This window comes from Euprymna scolopes, chromosome 42, assembly GCF_053919585.1.
Source record: "Euprymna scolopes isolate OS-2025 chromosome 42, ASM5391958v1, whole genome shotgun sequence".
Classification (NCBI taxonomy): Eukaryota; Metazoa; Mollusca; class Cephalopoda; order Sepiida; family Sepiolidae; genus Euprymna; species Euprymna scolopes.
In genome coordinates this window covers 42901711-42924794 of record NC_136523.1, presented here as the reverse complement: position 1 = coordinate 42924794, position 23084 = coordinate 42901711, and the positions used below count along the sequence as shown (strand labels likewise).

At 32.8% G+C, this 23084-nt stretch overlaps 2 protein-coding genes across 4 annotated transcripts in view; one reads left to right on the top strand and one right to left on the bottom strand.

Moving 5' to 3' along the window:
• LOC145267049 (uncharacterized) overlaps positions 1-4601 on the bottom strand; it is a 55413-nt gene extending 50812 nt beyond the window's left edge. Inside the window, exon 1 of one of the 2 annotated variants that reach the window (XM_080122994.1) lies at positions 4069-4601. The gene's annotated coding sequence lies outside the window, so the exon portion shown is untranslated. The remainder of the gene's footprint in view (positions 1-4068) is intronic. The other variant, XM_080122993.1, reaches the window with a different exon arrangement.
• LOC145267048 (centrosomal protein of 78 kDa-like) overlaps positions 1-23084 on the top strand; it is a 264312-nt gene that overhangs the window by 104524 nt on the left and 136704 nt on the right. The window lies entirely within an intron of this gene.

The window sequence follows — 23084 nt, the reverse complement described above, 5'->3', positions numbered from 1 at the left end:
TGTGTGAAATAAAAAAAAAAGCCCACAAGAAACTAACTCACAGAGACACAGTGCCTATATATATATATATATATATATATATATATATATATATATATATATATATATATATATATATCAGTCCTGGTCCAAATCATAAGATCACTTAAAAAAGTAAGCGTTTACGCATATTATCGAATTTTTAATCAAACAAATGATTGAAACCATTGCCAAAAGGGAAAATATGATGGAAAAAATAATGAAATCTGCTTCATTCGAAATTTTAACCCTGATCTAATAATTATTTTTTAAAAAACAAACATTTTCACCTGGTCAAAATGATAAGACGACTGATAATTTATCTAACAAAAGGCAATTATAAATTACTAAAAAGGGTCTTAGTATTTAGTATAGCCTCCATTATTACGAATTACTTCAAAAATTCTCTTGGGTATGCTTGCGACTAAGTTTTTTATCAGTTGCAAAGGAATTTTATCCCATGTACTGAAAACTGAATCAGAAAGTTCCTTTATCGAATCATACTGGGTTCCATCCTTGAACACTTCTTTTGCCATCCATCCCCAAAGATTTTCAATGGGATTGAGGTCCGGAGAACATGCTGGATGATCTAACAATTCTATATTATTTGAAGAAAAGTATTCTCGTGCTTGTCGAGAAGTGTGTATCGCAGCGTTGGCTTGCTGGAAAATCCAATTTCTTCCACACAGACGTGGACCTTCAGTCCTGATAGAAGCATTTTCAAGCATTGAAATGTATTTCAATGATGTTTGCCGGCCTTTCACTACTTGCAACTTTAGAGTCCCAGCTGACGAGAAAGCACCCCAGATCTACTATGCCGAGTTGAAAAAGTCTCTTTGGGCAAATTGTTATCATGCCAATAGTGTTGAAATCCATCTGGATCATCTAGATTAAACTTTTTCTCATCGGAGAAAATTACATTTTCCCCACTTCTCTTCAGGTATTTGGCGTCATATTTAAGTTGGTTAGTTTTGTGCTGTTCAAGACGTGGTTTCTGCAGTCGCTTTAAATGATCGAAACCCTTAATTTTCAGATGCCTTCTGATGGTTTTAGGACTACATTCTGCTGCTGTTTGGCTTATACTGGAGTTTTTTTTTAACTTCTTCTGCTACGACGATCCAGTGATGGGGTTATTTCTTTTGGTCGACCTGAACTCTTTTTGTGCCCATATTGATCTGGATTTCTTAAAAAATTGGTGATGACCGTTTTACTACGATTCACTTCGTTTGCAATGGATCTATGGGAGAGTCCACCCCTATTAAGCTCAAAGAGCCTTCCTCTCTTAAACTCTGATAATGGTTTCCCTTTTGCCATTTATAATTTAGTAAGATGTTTTTATCCACTAACAAGTTGCTTTTAGTGACATAGAAAGCTTTTCGTATTCATTTTTTCAAAACTAGCCGATTTTATTAAAATGGTCTTATCATTTTGACCAGGTGAAAATGTTCGTTTTTTAAAAAATAATTATTAGATCAGGGTTAAGGTTTCGAATTAAGTAGATTTCATTTTTTTACCATCATATTTTCCCTTTTGGCAATGGTCTCAACCATTTGTTTGATTAAAAATTCGATATTATGCGTAAACGCTTACTTTCTTACATGGTCTTATGACTTTGACCAGGACTATATATATATATATGTGTATATATATATATATATATATATATATATATATATATATATATATATGTGTGTGTGTGTGTGTAAATATATATGTATTTATGTATATATATATATATATGCATTTATGTATGTGTATATGTATATATATGTGTGTGTGTGTGTGTAAATATATATGTATTTATGTATATATATATATATATATGCATTTATGTATGTGTATATGTATATATGTGTGTGTGTGTGTGTGTGTAAATATATATGTATTTATGTATATAAATATATATATATGCATTTATGTATGTGTATATGTATATATATGTGTGTGTGTGTGTGTAAATATATATGTATTTATGTATATATATATATATGCATTTATGTATGTGTATATGTATATATATGTGTGTGTGTGTGTAAATATATATGTATTTATGTATATATATATGCATTTATGTATGTGTATATATATATATATATGTGTGTGTGTGTGTAAATATATATGTATTTATGTATATATATATATGCATTTATGTATGTGTATATGTATATATATATGTGTGTGTGTGTGTGTAAATATATATGTATTTATGTATATATATATATATGCACTTATGTATGTGTATATGTATATATATGTGTGTGTGTGTGTAAATATATATGTATTTATGTATATATATATATATATATATGCATTTATGTATGTGTATATGTATATATATGTGTGTGTGTGTGTGTAAATATATATGTATTTATGTATATATATATATATATGCATTTATGTATGTGTATATGTATATATATATATGTGTGTGTGTGTAAATATATATGTATTTATGTATATATATATATATGCATTTATGTATGTATTTATGTATGTGTATATATATGTGTGTGTGTGTAAATATATATGCATTTATGTATGTGTATATATATATGCATTCATGTATGTGTATATATGCATTTATGTATGTGTATATATATATGCATTTATGTATGTGTATATATATATGCATTCATGTATGTGTATATATATATGTATTTATGTACATGTATGTGTATATTTATGTATATGTACATGTGTGTATATATATATATGTATTTACGTATATGTATATATATATATGTACATGTATATATGTATTTATATATATGTACATGTATATATATATATATGTATTTATATATATGTACATGTATATATATATATATGTATTTATATATATGTACATGTATATATATATATGTATTTATATATATGTACATGTATATATATATATTTATATATATGTACATGTGTATATATATATATATGTATATATATGTACATGTATATATATATATATGTATTTATATATATGTACATGTATATATATATATATATGTATTTATATGTACATGTATATATATATGTATTTATATGTACATGTATATATATATATATATGTGTATTTATATGTACATGTATATATATATATGTCTTTATATATATGTATTTATATATATGTACATGTATATATATATGTATTTATATATATGTACATGTATATATATATATGTATTTAATTATATGTACATGTATATATATATGTATTTATATATATGTACATGTATATATATATATATGTATTTATATATATGTACATGTGTATATATATGTATTTATATATATGTACATGTGTATATATATGTATTTATATATATGTTCATGTATATATATATATATGTATTTATATATATGTATATATATATATGTATATATATATATATATGTATTTATATATATGTATATATATATATGTATTTATATATATGTATATATATATATGTATTTATATATATGTATATATATATATGTATTTATATATATGTATATATATATATGTATTTATATATATGTACATGTATATATATGTATTTATATATATGTACATGTATATATATGTATTTATATATATATGTATATATATATGTATATATATATGTATTTATATATATACATGTATATATATATGTATTTATATATATACATGTATATGTATATGTATTTATATATATGTACATGTATATATATATGTATTTATATATATGTACATGTATGTATATGTATTTATGTATGTATATATATATATGTGTGTATTTATATTTGTATATATGTCTATATTTTATGTATATATATTTTTTTATGTGTCTGTATATATGTATATATCTGTGTATAGGTATATGTGTGTGTATATATATATATATATATATATATATATATGTGTGTGTGTGTGTGTGTATATGTATGTATAAAATAAATAAAAAATTGATTACTGTACACGCAATAACCCTTATCCCTGAGTGGCCTTCTGGCCTTGATAAGTGGTTTCCCCTATGTAAAAAAATAAAAATAAAAAAAATTTATCATTCAGGGATAAAAAATTTCACTCACGTGTTTTTGTTTTCGGTGTCCTCCCTCGTCTCATGTGAAGTAGGGATACCGAAGATCAGCCATGACCCCTTCCGAAGTGGTGACTACTACTGCTGCTTGTACACCCATTTATGAATTTTTTTTCTCACCTTTTCTCCTTTGACCCCTGTAAAAGTTCTATAGGTGACCAAAAAAGAGGGCGGTGGCTATAAATGCTGCCTGTCTGCAGCGTATATGGGGCAATGATGTGCGGTTGCAGTGCACGCTACTCGCGCACACAACTCCCCATCACTGTAAAGTGCCCCGAGTATATGCTAGCACTGTTTCCAGTGCGCGGGATGCTATCCCGTGCTCCTGTTTAAATCTGTGTGCTTTTTGTCCGTCTATTGCACTCTCCTCCGATCATCATCATCATCATCATCATCATCATCATCATCATCAGCGTTGCGTGTTTGCTTGTACTTTCACTACTGCCTCAGCTACATCAGTTGCATTCATGATTGACTGGAGAATGTCTTGCTGTTGTTGTTGTTATTGTTGTTGTACACTGCATCAGAACCCCCGCCCCACACGCACACACATAGCCCCACCCCACCACGCTGACCCCCCCTCCTCTCTCCCTTTCTCTCTCTTTTAATGTTACACAAATTACTCTTTTACGTGTGTATTCCTGTGCGTATTTAGTTCTGATAACGGAGCGCATGTAGATGTTTGTGTAATTGTTTTTGTTCCTGTTAATCGCCCCCCATCAACCCCCCCCCCACCCCGATCTCCTTGCGCAAAACATAAAGGGATTGTTTATCTAGTTTGGTATTGTCTTTTTGGCGGCATAGCAACCCTTTTTGGGGATGGGAGGTGGGGTAAGTGTATTTAATATCAAAACACAATATCTCTCGGGATTTTTATCTTCGGGGGGGGGGGGCTTAAAATCAACAGAGGTTAGAGCATTCCTGTAATGGCCTGGTCCTTGTTTTTTTTTTTTGTTTTTTTTTTTACACAAGAATCACCACTTATCAAGGCCACTCGAGGATAAGGGTTAATGGGTATACATTAGTCAATGTGATTATAGCGTAGTAAACATAAGTAGTGGAAATTTTGTAAATTGGATTACTTAGGGGGACGGTTCATCAAGAACTTGTTTACGTTGGACTTGAAGACAATCAGATTGTAGTCAGCTGGAAAGTAGGCAATCGGAAGAGAGTTCCACAGGCGTGCAGTTCTAAGAAAGAAACTTTGTTCATGGAATCTACGTTTAGGTTTAGGCACAGATAAAGAGTGTGGGAAATTATTGATGTGACCCATGAAAGTGATTAAAGAACGTTATGACATGAATCTTGCAAGTGTGAATTATTATTGAGTTATCTCCGTTTCTGTGGTTGTTTTTCTTTTCGTTTTCTTTAGATTGGCTTCAAAATTGTGGACATTACGGTCACTCTTTGGTTACTCATAAAATTTGATTTTTATATTTAAGAATAAAACTAATTGATTAATTTTTTGGTGGAATACGACATTTTCATTTCGTCACGGATTTTTAAAAAAAAATTTGTTTTTTAATATTGGGGGAATTCTAGATAAGTATTATAATTTCTTATTTATTTATTTATTTTTTTTTTTTTTAATTACATTTTCACCCCAAACAAGGCACATTGCCACTTTGGTGTAGGGGGCTACTATCAGGGGTAACATCTACTGGGGTACTATGTGGGGATTTGGGCAGCAAGATGTCTGTTCACTTTACACTTGAACTTCTGCACGTCAGTACAGTTGGGGAAGCAGGGACCTGGAATGAAATTTCAAAGTCTACCGGTTCTGGGGAAGAAACTACTGGAGTAGAAATATCTTTTACATCTAGAGATCTCTACTGTGAGTGGGTGGGATTTAGCTGCCTGTCGGGTTTGTCAAGGGCGTTTACGTTGTGGGGGCACAAGTGCTTGCAGTTCGTCAGAGCATTTGCCATTAAAATACTGGTAGAACAGGCAGAGGGATGCAACATTTCGTCGATGGGACAGAGGCTGAAGCTTAGATGCCAGTTTAGGGCCTATCAGATTGGTGACTCTCTTTTGAACCTTGTCTAGGAGCAAGAGACTAGTAGCAGATGCACTAGCCCAAATGTGACAGCAATACTCCATACATGGGCGAATAGTGGCCTTATAGAGGTACAGAATACTTTCGGGTGTTAGTAATTTTCTAGCACGGTAGAGAGAGCCTACCTTCTTTGCAGCGGCCCTGGCAATGCTTTCAATGTAATTGTTCCAACTCATGTTTCCTGTGAACGTTAGACCAAGCAGTTTGAAAGATGTACTCTCAGATAAAGTGTCGTTGGCCATTGCTATTGGTGGTAGAGAAGGTTTCTTGATGTGTTTGTTTTATAGCATGTTCTTATTAGTTAAGAAAGGCTGCTTTTTTTGTTAACTATACACGCATACACATAAATGTTTATGTAGGGTTTTGTTGGTACAAAATTTTAAAACAAACTTGAATAATATTGGCCTAATTGCCATGTGTTGAGGGTGCCCACATGCCTTGCGGATTGATAATTTGTATTATCTATATATTAAAACGATAGCGCGTGTGTTATTTTCTGTGTCACGAGTCAAATGATTAGATGGAGTGAAAAACGCTCTTTAAAATATAAAGTAAAGGTATTATAATGAAAACTTGTTTGAAAATGCATCATTTGAAATCAAATTTAAAAATTCCGCAAGAGCATTTTTTTTTTCTTTTTTTTTTTTTAAATATTTTTTTTTGTACTCATGTTCACCCCTTACAAAGCATATCGCCACTTGGACCATGTTTAGGAAAGATTAACAAGATATTTGTTTATGTTACATTTAAACTTCTGCATATCAGTACAGCCAGGGAAGCAGGCAGCAGGAAGTCAAGGGAAGACACTATTAGAATAGAAAGCTTTCTGGCATTTAGGGACCTCAACAGTGAAGGGGTGAGATCTTATTGCTAAACGGGTTTGTCGGCGATATGTACGCCGAGGGGGTACAAGTGAAATGAGTTCATCAGAACACATTCTATTAAAATATTTATAAAACAGAAACAGTGATGCAACATTGCGGTGATGAGACAGGGGCTGGAGCTTAGTTGATAAAGTGGGACCGATTAGATTGACAACTCTTTTTTGGACCCTATCTAAGGGGGAGAGACTAGTGGTAGATGCACCAGCCCAGATGTGGCAACAATACTCCATGCATGGGCGAATGGTGGCCTTGTAAAGGTACAGGATACTCTCAGGCGTGAGTAGTCTTCTAGCTCGATATAGGGAACCCACCTTCTTTGCAGCAGCCTTTGCAATGTCCTCTATGTATTTGTTCCAGTTCATATTGCCCGCAAATGTTAGTCCGAGAAGTTTGAAGGTAGAATTCTCAGGTAGGGTGCTATTTGTCATGGACATAGAGGGTTGGAGAGGCGTCTTGTAATTGTTAAAGGAGAGCAGCTTAGTTTTACTAGCATTAAATGTTACCATCCATAAGCGTCCCTATTCCACTATAGTCTGGAGGTCATTTTCTAACGATTCTGCCATTGTTTTCGATTTATGTACATCTGTTCTTCCCTTATGCATATTATAGAGCGTTGTATCATCAGCAAATGTACCCATCTCGGACACAATATTATCAGGGAGGTCATTTCTGAATATCAGGAATAATGATGGTCCAAGGATCAACCTAATATACGTATATATAGTGGAATTATTGATAGCTTGAGAAAGCAATAACCAGTTTGTGTGCCAGGAGTGTCAGGCAATGGAGACGAGGAGTATCAGACAATGGAGACGAGGAGTATCAGACAATGGAGACGAGGAGTATAAGCCAATGGAGACGAGGAGTATCAGACAATGGAGACGAGGAGTATCAGACAAAGGAGACGAGGAGTATCAGACAAGGGAGACGAGGAGTATCAGACAATGGAGACGAGGAGTATCAGACAAGGGAGACGAGGAGTATCAGACAAAGGAGACGAGGAGTATCAGACAAGGGAGACGAGGAGTATCAGACAAGGGAGACGAGGAGTATCAGACAAGGGAGACGAGGAGTATCAGACAAAGGAGACGAGGAGTATCAGACAATGGAGACGAGGAGTATCAGACAAGGGAGACGAGGAGTATCAGACAAGGGAGACGAGGAGTATCAGACAATGGAGACGAGGAGTATCAGACAATGGAGACGAGGAGTATCAGACAATGGAGACGAGGAGTATCAGACAATGGAGACGAGGAGTATCAGACAAGGGAGACGAGGAGTATCAGACAGTGGAGACGAGGAGTATCAGACGATGGAGACGAGGAGTATCAGACAAAGGAGACGAGGAGTATCAGACAATGGAGACGAGGAGTATCAGACAATGGAGATGCATTAAAACTCAGATGTGGAGGAAGTATATTTGGATAGCGAGGCTATTGAGATTGTCGAGAAGTTACATTGTTTTGGTGATAACAGGAGGAGCACAGGAAGGAGAAGGTACTAGTGTAAGTGCAAGAATTAAGTGTTGATTAATATGGGATAACTTCAAGAAACTTCTGCCATTACTAACAGCAGAGCGTTACCACTGTCGAGCTAGGCATATGTCCACAGTACAATAATGTATGGAAGTTAAATTTAACCAGCAAGCCTTGAGTACATGCACTTCATGGAAAGAAATGTGTTAGTTTGTAATCTCGAGTTAAGTTGCGATAATCCCTCACGAAAGTATTAGACTCGAAGTTTTTACAATTATTAGTTAAGTCCATTACACGAAAATGGGTAAGCCCCCCCCCACCACCACCTAGTCCTTTACTCCGCAAAGGGGCACTAGTATCGTTTCCTTTTTAGATCGATAGTTAAAGGATCCGTGAACCTCTGGCCATTTTGTATAGCTGTCCTCCACAATTAGGTAATATAAATCCTTTCGTACTCTAAACTTGAAATTGTAATTCAACAGAATAGTGACTCACTTTAGTAGTCTATTCACTGTGTAGACGAATAGCCTTTTTTTTCAACCCAAAGATAGTCAATAGGGGTATATAAACGGTTTACAGTATTAAAAAAATCGTTGGTAGAAATTTTTTTTTTTTTTTTTTACAAGGTAGTCACCACTTATCAAGGCCTGGAAGCCACTCTGGGATAAGGGTTATTGCATGTACAGTAATCAATGGGATAGTATTGTAGTAATCGTTAGTATTGGAGATTTGATAAAGTGTCTTACTTAAGGGGGCGGTCCATTGGGAATTTGTTTATGTTGGACTTGAAGACATCCAGGTGTAGTCTGGTGGGAAAGAGGACATGGAACAGAGTTCCACAGGTGTGCAGTTCTAAGAAAGAAGCTTTGTTCATGGAATCCACGTTTTGGTTTTGGCACAGATAAAGAGTGGGGAAAATTTTCGACAGTGGTTTCAGCTAGACTTGTGTTTATTGTGAAAAGATTGCCATGGAAATAATGATAAAACAAAGACAGGCTTGCAACGTCTCTCCTGTGGGAGAGAGTTTGCAGGGAAGAGAAAAGGGCATCCCCCACTAAGCCACGAAGTGGTCTTTGTTACTACGGAGATAATAGCAAGAGCCTCTTTTCTCGATTTGTGATTAGTGGTTTCTATTAGCAGAAATCTTGATGCATGTGCAATAGGTTTTTACTTCTGTCCTGCATTTTATGTAAGGTACAAGCCCCTATTCTGTGGGACTTTGCATCGCTAGCGACTATGATATCTAGTTCTGGGTCATAGTGAGTAAGAAATAGATCTAACGTACAGTGTAATGTGATTTTTAAAAGTAAGCTTACTTCTGATGATCTTAACTGAAGTTCTGATTACCTCAGAGGAATCTTGACAATATAGAACGATGTGCTTAGAAAACAAGATCTCAGTGGTATGGCCATATTGAAAGAATAGATGAGAGTTTTTCAGTCTATGTAGTACAGTTGAGGTAGCTGAGTCGACTGAATGTCATTTTTACGTTTCGGTCGATGTAACCGCGAACCTTCTTTAGGTGTATCTTGTTGAACTCTGGACATGCTACCTGGACGAATTAAATAAAAGGTTCTGTTTGAAATTGTGCGTGAATTCCCGAGTTCGACAGAAAGATTCCCGGAGTTCGAACAGATTGTAGGTTACATCGACCAAAACGTTGTGAAAATGACACTCAAGATGAGAACAGTAGTCTGAAGCATCCAGGTAATATGAATAACCAATCCTCGTTAAAAAAAAAAGCATAAATGTTTTTTTGGTCCCCCGACAAAAGGAGGGTGGACCTGTAAATTCACCCTTGTCTGTTCATCCGTGCACACTTTTCTCAATAACTACGGCTTGGAATTGTTTTAAATTTCGCACAAACATTAAACATATGAGTAATAAAATGTAACAGAACAGATTTTCCGGGAAAACTTCGGCCCCCCCCTCCCCTAGGGGTACCTTTTGGGTTAAAATGGCTAAAATGGACATTTTGAGCTTATTTAAAAAAAAAAAAAAAAAAAAAAAAAAAATGGTGCCTTGGATTTTTACAAAACTTTCTGAAAAGTCGTAACTAACCGATTTCTATATAATTTTGTTCGTCTATACTTCAATGACTCTTGGGTGTGCCCCAGAGGCTCTTTTAGAGCTAATAAAAACACTCCATTTTTGGGACTATTTTACCATATTTGTCCAAATTTTCTGTGTATGTCTATTTAGCAGTTTTGCATGGTGCTGAACTTAAATTTAAATATGTTAAAGGCCTTGTGACTTTTGGGGCTGAATGGAGGGGTGGGGGGTGGGCAAATGATAGACTTAGTAATTATTTTTTTTTTTTTGCATGGTGCAGAACTCAAATTTAAATATGTTAAGGCCTAAAACTGCACCGTTTGTTCATTTTCACCAGGATTTGATGTCCCCCTGGGGATTTTGGAGCTAAATGGGAAGGAGAGGGAGCAATGCTGAACTTAGTCATTTTTTTATGCCTCGTTCACTGTGCACTCACGGGGGACCATGCATGCTTCATTTGCTCTTATTGTGTTTGAAATATTTTCTGTTTTGTTTTATTTGTATTGATTTTTAATTCTCTATCCTTTTCCGTTTTATTTCTTTTTTTTTTTCTTCATTTCACAGGTTTCTTTTTCTTGGGTTTGAAAGATTTTCTGTTTTGTCTTTGTTCCTTTTTTTATTTCTTTTTTCTTTTTCTTTCTTTTTTTTTTTTTTCTTGTGTTTGAAATTTTTTTACTTTATTTCTGTTTTTTCTTTATTTCTCTATCCTTTTCCGTAGTTCGAAGCATCAAAGTAATATGAATAACCAATCCTCATCTCTAAGAATCATATAGGTTTTTCCTTGTGTTTGAAATTTTGTTTTTTTAATTCTCTATCCTTTTCCGTTTTATTTATTTTTTTTTTTTCTTCATTTCACACGTTTCTTTTTCTTGGGTCTTAAATATTTTTTTTGTCTTTCTTCCTTTCTTTTGTTTCTTTTTTCATCTTTTCCCTTATTTTTTTTTCTTTTTCTTGCATTTGAATAATTTTTGGCTTTGTTCCTTTTTTATTTTTATTTTTATTGTGTTTTAAATATATTTTTTGTCTTTTTTCCTTTCTTTTATTTCTTTTTTTCATCTTTTTCCTTCTTTTTTTTCCTTCTTTTTTTGGGGTTTGAAATATTTTTTTTGTCTTTATTCCTTTCTTTTATTTCTTTTTTTTATTTTTATTTTTTTAATTTTTATTTTATTTTATTTCTTTTTTACACAGTGATCACCACTTATCAAGGCCCGGAAGCCACTCAGGGATAAGGGTTATTGCAAGTACATTACGTTAGTGTGGAGATTTGATGAAGTGTTTAATTAAGGGGGCGGTTCATTAGGAATTTGTTAACATTGGACATTTTTCCTTATTTCTTTTTCTTTTGTTTGAATTTTTTAAAAATTTATTTTATCTGTTTTTCTTTATTCCTCTATCCTTTTCCCTTTTATTTCTTTTTTTCCTCATTCACACATGCGTTTGTGTTTGAAATATTTTTTTTTATTTCTTTGTATATCTTTGTCCCCTTCTTTGCTTTTTTTTTTTCATCTTTTTCCTCATTCACACGTTTATTGTTCTTGTGTTTGCAACCCAACTGTGATGAGTTTTCTTCTCTGACATTGTTTCAATCTGAGATGCGTTAAAAAACCATTCGTTTGATTGGACACAATCATTGTTCGCAAAACGTGTTGATTTCTTTTCTTTTTTTATCCGCAGTTTCTATTTTTTTTTCTTTTTACTTATTCAACTTACATCACAACATCATGTTTGGAATGATGTATTCTTCTGCCGGCATTAATTGATTTTCTAAATATCTGTGCAATCTTGAAACATTGCTTGTAGTTCATCTTTTGATGAATTCTTTTTTAAGTTGAATGCAGCATATTTCATAGTAGTCAGGTTTGGAAGCTACGAAAGCTCTGACTTCGACTCGGCTCCTAGGATTCCAAAAATTCTAACTCTGACTCACACACTTAGATATTCCAAAATACCCAACTCCTAGAATTCCAGAATATTCGATTAAAAAAATTCCAAAATATTTGATTCCTAGAATTACAATATAGTCATCTTTTAGAATTCCAAAGTGTCTGATTGCTACAATTCCAAAAATAATCAACTTCTAGAATTCCAAAATATTAAGGTCCCAGAATTCCAAAATATCTGACTGCTAGAATTCCAAAATATCTGACTGCTAGAATTCCAAAATATCTGACTGCTAGAATTCCAAAATATCTGACTGCTAGAATTCCAAAATATCTGACTGCTAGAATTCCAAAATATCTGACTGCTAGAATTCCAAAATATCTGACTGCTAGAATTCCAAAATATCTGACTGCTAGAATTATAAAATATCTGACTGCTAGAATTCCAAAATATCCGACTGCAAGAATTCCAAAAGATTCGACTAATAGAATTCCAAAAGATCCGACTGCAAGAATTCCAAAAGATCCGACTGCAAGAATTCCAAAATATCTGACTGCAAGAATTCCAAAATATCTGACTGCAAGAATTCCAAAATATCTGACTGCAAGAATTCCAAAATTGACTGCAAGAATTCCAAAATATCTGACTGCAAGAATTCCAAAATATCTGACTGCAAGAATTCCAAAATATCTGACTGCAAGAATTCCAAAATATCCGACTATAAGAATTGCAAAACATCCGATTGCAAAAATTCCAAAATATTTGATTGCAAAAATTCTAAAATATCCGACTGTAAGGATTCCAAAATATCCGATTGCAAGAATTCCAAAATATCCGACTGAGAGAATTCCAAAATATCCAACTGCAAGAATTTCAAAATATCCGACTGTAAGAATTCCAAAATGTCCGACTGCAAGGATTCCAAAATGTCCAACTGCAAGGATTCCAAAATGCCCAACTGCAAGGATTCCAAAATGCCCAACTGCAAGGATTCCAAAATGCCCAACTGCAAGGATTCCAAAATGCCCAACTGCAAGGATTCCAAAATGCCCAACTGCAAGGATTCCAAAATATCCGACTGTAAGAATTCCAAAATATCCGACTCGTAAAATTCTAATTCTTACTGGATAAAAAGTGGAAGAATCCACCTTTACTAACTCCCTCACTCATCTTCAACATAATCGGTTGGATCAGATCAATTCTGATATTCAGTTAGCGAGTCTGAATATGATTTCACCATGTTTAGATGAACAACATTCTTTGAAAAAACAATTAGACGAATGCATTGGTTTTTCAGTTGAAAAAGTTAAATTTTTGAAAATGCTACTAAAAACAAAACAAAAAAGAAAAAAAAACAATTTTATATTTTTAAAACAAATCGATGAGAAGAAAGCATTGCTTTTTCATTTGGAAAATGAAAAAGCAAAGGAAAAAATTTATAGTGAGCCCTATTTCTGCTTGACAGCTCAACTACCTGCTCATTTCCGGTTATGTTTTTATATTTTCCATTTATTTATTTGTTTTAACATTAGTTTTGGTTCTTTTCTTTCTGAAAAAGAGATTATATTCTCAAAATATCAAAAACTTCTTCCATCCTGGTTGTCTGTTTTACTGTTTTGACACCTAGCGTCCATAATGTAAACCTCAAATAGAAACAAGTGTTTACGATAACGCAAAAATATATAATAACGAAATAAATAATACAAAAATATGAAAATCAAAACATTTATTGTATACAAAATGTATCAAAATATAATTTGAATGTTTTTTTTTTATATGGTAGTCACCACTTATCAAGGCCCAGAAGCCACTCGGAGATAAGGGTTATTGCGTGTACAGTAATCAATGAGATAATATTGTAGTAATCGTTAGTAATGGAGATTTGATACAGTGTTTTACTTAAGGGGGCAGTTTATCAGGAATTTGTTTATGTTGGACTTGAAGACATCCAAGTTGTAGTCAGGTGTGAAACAGGTAAATGGAAGAGTTCCACAGGCGTGCACTTCTAAGAAAGAAGGCACAGATAAAGAATGGGAAAAATTATTGACAATGGTTTCAGCTAGATGGGTGTTTTTCATGAAAGATTGGCAAGGGGGTACCAGAGATTGGAGCTCAGACAATCACTTGCCATGGAAATAACGATAAAACAAAGACAGGCTCGCAACGTCTCTTCCGTGGGAGAGAGGTTGCAGGGAAGAGAAAAGGGCATCCCCCACTAAGCCATGAAGTCTATTGTGTACTCTGTCAAAGCAGGATAGGCTGTTTTTAGCAGCTCCTGCCCAGATGTGGCAGCAGTACTCCATTCTTGTATGTATTAATATAATTTCTTTTCAATAAGTGATTTATAACTGAAAATAAAATAATAAATATGATAGAAATACAAAACATTTATAGGTTGGTTTTGGAATTTTTTTTCAGTAAGTAAAAATGTAGCAAAATATGATTTTAGTTTGTACACACTTTTAGAAAAAAGTTATCGACCTCTCTTCTTTGGCTCACAAGTGACATCTATCGGCAGTTCTTGAAACTAAAATGCACACGTTCGCCTCATGTCACTGACATACAGAAGTACCATATGAAGATATAAAGTACAAACTCTACAAGACCTCTTTTGTTTGTCCATATGTCACATCATTTCAACACCCTGTTCCCTGCATTGCTATAGCCTTCTTATACTTTTTCACGTTTATTTACTAGCAATGCTTTAAGCAAACTACCTTTCCCTCTTAATTTTGAAGATATAAGGGAAAAGAACAAAGACAATATTATTAGACTGTTGATTTTATAAAATTATCTGTAAATAATGGTTTAACTTAAATTTTGAAATGTAAGAGTCAAGTATCATGGTTCAATTGTGCTTTAAACAGTAAAAATTCATTTTGAACACGTCCGTATCTTATCAAAGAACCAACTGTTGATTTTATGAAATTGTTTTTACATAATTACTTGAACTAAAGTTGAACATAAAAACGTCAAGTATCATGGTTCAAATGTGCTCTAAAAAGAAGCATTTGTTTTGAATGCGCTCTGTCATATAAAAGAATTTACTGTTGATTTTATAGGCTGGGCATTTCTGTTTGTGCAGTGATTAAGCTTCTCAAAAGCACTTGTGATGTTAGGCTGTGTAAGGTGTTAACTTTGATTAAAATCGCCTATTCCTTCTTTGATAACATTATTTCGATTATTGATACTTATTGGAGACATTCCAACACAAAACCTACCTAAGAACACTGCCATGCCCATAAAGTACCTTCGTGTGAAATTTTATAAAAACTGACCCAGCCATTTTCGAGTGTCTAGGGAACGAACCCACAGACACAAACAAAATTCCTTTTATATAAAAGTAGATATGTATAACATATTATATTTATCTGTTTCACGTTTTCTCTGAGATTACTGAGATGGTCGGTCTGAAATTTTTGTATCGACCTTTCTTATGATAAGGTGCGGTGAACTAAATATTATGGTATCCATTTGATGCACATTTTCTTTTTTTTTTTTTTTTTTTACAAAGGAATCACCACGTATCAAGGGCCAAAGGCCACTCGAGGATAAGGGTTGAAGAGTGTGTATTGGTCAAAAGGACAATATCATAGTAATCGTTAGAAGTGTAAATTTGGTAAATTGGATTACTTAAGAACTTGTTTATACAGCAAGAATTTGTTTACATTGGACTTGAAGACGACCATATCATAGTCAGCTGGAAAACAGGCAAGCGGAAGACAGTTCCACAGGTGTGTAAATGTCTGCCATACATTCATCTCTGTCTCTGCCGCCGTGTTGTTGAATAGTCAGAAGATAAGCGTTTACCTACATTGTACTTTTATTTATTTTATCCAAACGCACAAAGCTGTGACTCGCTAGGTACTTTTATACCTACATGAGTTTATTTGTATCCAGGGTGAAATCGATAAAACGCTAATCTTAGGATGGAATCTCTTTCAGCCGATGTAGACGCCAAGCGAAACAGAAAAAGGAAGAGAAATGTTTCAGGTGACAAAAGATTCTGCTGCTTCCGATGATTGATATCGTAAGGAGGGTGGTGGGGGTGCGAGGATCGGCCGGGTGGGTGGGGGTTAGGTGCACAAGTGGGAGACAGGTGATGATTTGTGAGGTGGGATAAGAAATTGTTGAGAGAGGAGAGAGAAGATGATAACTTCAGGAGAGACAAAGGTATAGGTTGGTTTGCCTTTTGAAAAATTCCTCTCTCTCTCTCTCTCTCTCTCTCTCTCTATATATATATATATATATATATATATATATATATATATCGCTAGATTCAGCCACTCTGATGAGTCGTAGACGATGAAACACGTGTTAGTGGATAATTATATATTTAAAAACAATATATATATATATATATATAGTTCATTATTTTATTTACTTGAAACGTACTCGGTTTGTATATATATATATATATATATATATATATATATATATATAAGCAGCCAACATTGAGAAAAAAAAATTAGGAACAGCAAGCGGAAGTTGACTTCAAGTGCTTTTCTACGCATGCACAAATATACATTTATAACTTTTTACAATTTTATTTTTTTTATTTTTTATATATGTTAGGACATAATAAAGTAACAAATAAGGCTGGAGTGCTATATGTTTTGGGTTTGATTGAAAAAGACAAATGGTAGCAAGGTCTCTGTTTAATACGTTATGTTTGAGTAAATGAGACAAACTAAAAAAATATACAAAATACTGCAAGAAATCCACCCAATATATGTTGCCGTGACATAGGCTGACATATATCAAGTGAGTTTCTAACAGTTTTTGTATAATTTTTTAGTTTGAACTCATTTTCCCAAACTTAACGAATTAAACAGAGATCTCGCTACTATCTGCCTTTTTCAAATATATCGGTAAACACTGTATGTTTTCTAACCGAATATACATGTTACATTAAATAAAAACACTAAAAAATTATCCAGTCAGGTAAAAACGTAACTTATCTTGCCTTTGATAACATTTATTTGTTATATATTTGATTTTTGACAACTTTTTCATATCTATGTGTATCGTAAAAAGTCCCAAAATAATATAATACCCCCCCTCCTATTGTTTATTCTTTAATGAACTGACAAATAATATCATATATCAATATATATTTTATCGTGTTTCTTATTTTCTTTGTATATATATATATATTTTTTTTTTTTGAAAACTTTCCAATCGGATTATATGCATCGTCACGCTGGACTTATTTTGGAATACATTCTATCTAAAGAACTATTTTGCATTTTGGATCAACTCGAGAGGAGTTTAATTCAAGCTGAAATATTATGCGTAGTTTGTTTTTATATAAGTTTTTTACATATCCAATATTTTTTCATTTTTTTTTATTTGGCAATTTATAACTAAAATAAATTGCGGTTTCACTTAATGCCTTAACTAGCAAATTCTAACATTGCTACAAATATAATTTGCTGATTTCTTTATGTCCTTTGATGAGAAGAATAATAAGAACAGCATTCTTTGAAACTCCGCGGAATAAGGACTTTGTAAATTGTTTTTTTTAGTATTCAGTCGAACAATAAAATTTGATTGTAAAGTTCAACTTACAGTTGTAATTTTCTTTCTCTTATATATATATATATATATATATATATATATATATATGATGAAAATAATGGAAATAGTATTCCAACAAAATAGATAAATAAAAAAGGAACAAACCGTATTATGTGTTCATCAACGTTTTGTCTTTATTTCGAGACTTCCTCTGAATGAATGAAATTAAGAAACAAAAAACACCAGTACAAAATATTTGAAAATGTTTCACGTGCAAAGTATGACGCTGTTCTATTTCAGAAAAACGGGAAAAGACGGAAATTCAAAAAGGAGGGGGGTCTTGCGCTTTTAAACTCCACTACTGGGCACTATCAGCACCTCCCACATAAAAAACTCCGGAGATTTACTCAACAAAATAAAAAAACATTAATGTACAAAACAAAACTATACACAGCTTAGATATAACATCATTATATACTAATGTCCCCATTAAAAATTGCTTGAATTTACTCTTTAAACACTTAAAAAAATCTAACATTAACTTACCTTTTCCTCCTGACACTCTTCTAAAAATCATTAGACTTATAACTAACATGACATATTTTCACTTCAATAACAATTTTTATAAACAAAATTTTGGTCTTCCTATGGGTAACCCTCTTAGTGGAGTATTAGCTTGCCTTTTCTTAGAATTCCTAGAATCTGGTCCTTTCAAATTCAGATTACCTCCAAACACGGGGTATTTTAGATACATTGACGACATTTTAATTTTTCTTCCTGAAAACACACGCATAAATATCATTGGAGACAAATTAGACTCAGTCGAACCTTCCATAAAGTTTACCTATGAAACAGAAAACAATAGCTCATTACCTTTTCTAGACATACTTATTATAAAATCCAACAATAAACTATCGTTCAAAGTTCACCGAAAAACTACAAACAAAAATGATTACATACATTTCTATTCACACCATAATAATAAAATAAAAACAGGGATGATAATTGGTTTCTTCTTATGCGCTTGCAGAATTTGCAGTCCTGAATATCTGGACAAAGAATTCAAATACATCACAAACATTTTGAAAACCTTGCAATATCTGGCATATTTCATATTGAATGCTAAGAGAAAAGCCACACAAATATTTTTCAGGATAAATAATAAAAAATCATATACACCAGACTTTTCTCTCATAAACAGACATTTTCTTTTACCTACACACACCAATAATACAATAATGTGTAACACACTAAACAAACTAGAAATTCCTATCGTACAAACCACATCACTAACCATAAGACAAATATTAAAAATTACGAAACATCTCCAAAACAAACCAGTTTCCAATGGAGGTATATACACTATTCCTTGCCAAAATTGCCATCATAAATACGTTGGTGAAACCCAGCGTAAATTAGAAAAAAAGGCTCAGTAAACATAAAAGAGATATAAAAAAAGTAGCAATTCTCTAAGTGCATTATTCTCTCATTCATTGCAGCATAATCACACCTTTGACTTTAAACAAGCAAAAGTAGTTAAATATATTTCAAATAAACCACGCCAGAGACTTCTTCGACTATATGACGACACTAAAATTTCCCTCTCTTTAACAGCACAACCCCCCCCCACCTCCTTTTTGAATTTCCAACGTCTTTTTCCGTTTTTCTGAAATAGAACAGCGTCACACTTTGCACGTGAAACATTTTCAAATATTTTGTACTGGTGTTGTTTGTTTCCTTATCTCATTCATCCAGAGGAAGTCTTGAAATAAAGACGAAACGTTGAACACATAATACGGTTTGTTCCTTTTTATTTCTCTCTCTCTCTCTCTGTATATATATATATATATATATATATATATATATATATATATATATATATATATATTAGTGTTGGGATGATTAATCTGATCGGAAAAATTTATATCTATTTTCCGATGCCTAAAACGATTCCTTTAATTATCTTTTTTTTTTTAATTCGATTTTGTTTTTAACTTCCACCGCTGGTAGTAATAATAAAATAATGAATATTTTTTGATTAGTAAAACTAAAATCCATAGAACACCCCCCTCTCCCCCACAGGTGTGTTTTTGCATTTGAGAAAACATATGCGCATTTAAGATGTGTTTTGTAAGGTAACCAGGACAAATAATCATTTTATGGTTAAATATTTAGAGATTTATAAAGAATTGGAATCAGGAATTTATTATTGAATTGGTAATTTTTTTTTTTTTTTTTTTTTTTTTTTTTAATTATTATTACATTTTCACCCCAAACAATTCAAATTATACTTTGGTATAGGGGGCTACTATCAGGGACAACAACTACTGGGGTACTATTGGGGAAAATATTGGAATCGCCACTAAAAGATATAGTGCAAGGTTGTGGAATTCTCTTTTTTCCCCGGGTTTCTTTTTTTTACCTATAGCTTTGTTTTTTGTTTTTTTTTTCACAACTAAAGTCAACAGGCATCTGCTGTCTTTGCAATAATCATCTTTCAGTCCTTTTAGTTCCTTACATCAAGTAGTTTCATACCTTGTCTCGAGCGATTTCTATGAAAAAAAAATAATTAAAAAATAACAAAGAATATAATATCTCAGGATAAATAAATTTTTAAGAAATCCAAAAGGGTAGGTGAGACACTAATCCCCCGTCACATCACTGGGGTGGCGTCAGGGAGGATATCTGGCTTATAAAAATTTGGGCTGTTTTTTTTATGAAGGAGTTAAGTCCCTTATGCCAACTCCTTCCCTGAGGAATCTAGACAATAGAGAGTTGTCTGTGATTATGTGTGTGAGTATGTTCAGCTAGGGAAGAATGGGTTGGATAAAGGAAATAGCAAGGGCTGGAGAGACGGAAGAGAGAAAATATTAAAGAGAGAGCCAGAGAGAGGTAGAGAGAATTTTTAATAAAAATATGCTATACTTTCAAATTCAAGCATAACAGATTGAGGGAGTGATGAATGGATGCTTCTAGAAATGTTATCTCTATAAAAAATAACTTTAATCTGGCATTCTTAAATTTGAAATAGCGTTCCTAGAAGCATTCGATCCTGACTATAAAACGCTTTGTTGATCTGGCACACATTAATTTCTATCAGTCTGTTAATCACACTTTATCTTGCAATAACATTTTTTAAATCTTTATCAATGGCTCTGTCGGTCTGGTTAAATTTCAGAATAGCATTTCTAGAAGCATCCAATCATGTTTATATGAAAGTCTATCAATCTGTCACTCTTAAATCTGTTATTAAATTTTTAATTGTATTTCTAGAAACATCCACACATCTTTATATGGATGTCTATCAATCTGCTAATCTTAAATTTTAAATAATATTTCTAGAAGCATCCATTCATCTATATGAAAGTTTCTCAATCTGTTATGTTTGAATTTGTAATAGTATTTCCAGAAGCACCCAATCATCTATAATATAAATCTTACCTGTCTGTTTAAATGTATGTATGTATGTTTTTATGTTTGCCTAAAACTTTCGACAGAGGCCACGGATTTTCGTGAGATCGGTATCATTTTGGAGCTCAATCCTTTGGACGACATCGAAAAATTGTCCAAAAATGTTTAATACTTCGCCCTCAACTGGGCACTTTTTTACAGGGAGGGGTTGCTTTTTTCGCCAATATTTTCGAAAGTCATCCAGTCTTTTTGATTGTCTAGCCTTAATTTAAACCTATATCACTTCCGGTTTGGCCATGGGCGCAACAGCAAAGACGTTATGTTTTTTTGTTTTTTTTTTTTCACTTTCTTTGCCTCATTCGAGCCTACCTGGGTTCGAGCCTACCTACTTTTTTTTTTTTTTTTTTTTTTTTTTTTTTTGCTCAACACACACCTCCAAACACCTGGGCAATGTCCCAGGCTAGTTTCTATATAAAAGTCTATTAATCTGTCATGTTTAAATTTATAATAGCATTTCTAGATGCATCTAATCGTTTGTATAAAAGTTTTGTTTGTCTGCCACCTACTTTCAAAAGAGCATTTTCACTATTATTTGTACTACCACATCTTAAAAAAACAAACAAACAAACATTCCGTGTCTGTTCATAAATAGGTTACTTACCTACGAAACCGATCAAAGGCAATGGCCAGATGAGAATTGAATGCGATTAAAGGGCAGTGTCAAAGGTCAAGATAGACAGTGTGTCTGTTTATATAAGCAAAAAATAAATAAAAAGGGATGTGGGGGGGTGGAGATTGTTTCAAAAAGTCTCTAATCTATTGATATACGTTTTTTTTTTATCCAACACGATCAAAAAGTCAAAAAAAAAAAAAAAAATAAGGGAAACCTTTTTAACCTATTTTACATTAAGTGCTTAGTCGCTCAACTGAGAATCATTCCATATTGTTAACCTTTATCCTCGAATTGCTTTTGACCTTAATAAGTGGTTATCCATTAGTAAAACTGAATGACTTTTGATGACATTAATGATTAGTAAAAAAAAAAAAAAAAGTGCTAGTGCACTTATTGATCTGCGCTATTTTTTAAATAGTATTTTCAAGTTTTATGATATCTCTTTTTATTAAATTGTAAGGTTAAAGTACAAAATAGGTACAAAACACCTTCCCCTCCCCATGTTAGGAATGGCTTTCTAAATAATAACGTTATTATATCAGTACAGATAAATAAGTGTATTAGTACCGAAAAAAAAATAAATAAATAATGCCGCCATACAAGACGTTCACACCGTTTTAGCGCGGGTTTAATTTTAGCTAAAGTGCTTCGACAGTTCCACGATGTTGGATGCGTATCATTTGTTAACTCCTGTTATAAGAGGAAATAAAGGGAAATAACTCCATGTGTCTTACGGACTAACCAGAGCTCTTCTGCCTTCGTTCTTTTTTTACAGTTAAGATTAATTTTAGGGAAATCCTAAAAAAAAAAATGCTGTTCGATACTATTTCAAAACAACTTTCTGCATGAAAACATTTAATCTAATTTTTCTGAATTTTTGAGATGAGGATTGATAATTTGTATTATTCAGACGACTGTGACGACTGTTCTCATGTTGGTTGCCATTTTTACATTTCAGTCCATGTAACCAACTACCTTATTTAGGTGCATCTTTTTGAACTTAAAAACCTATCAATAATTTTAAATCGACAAGGCTATGCCTATAGAATTGTCTTC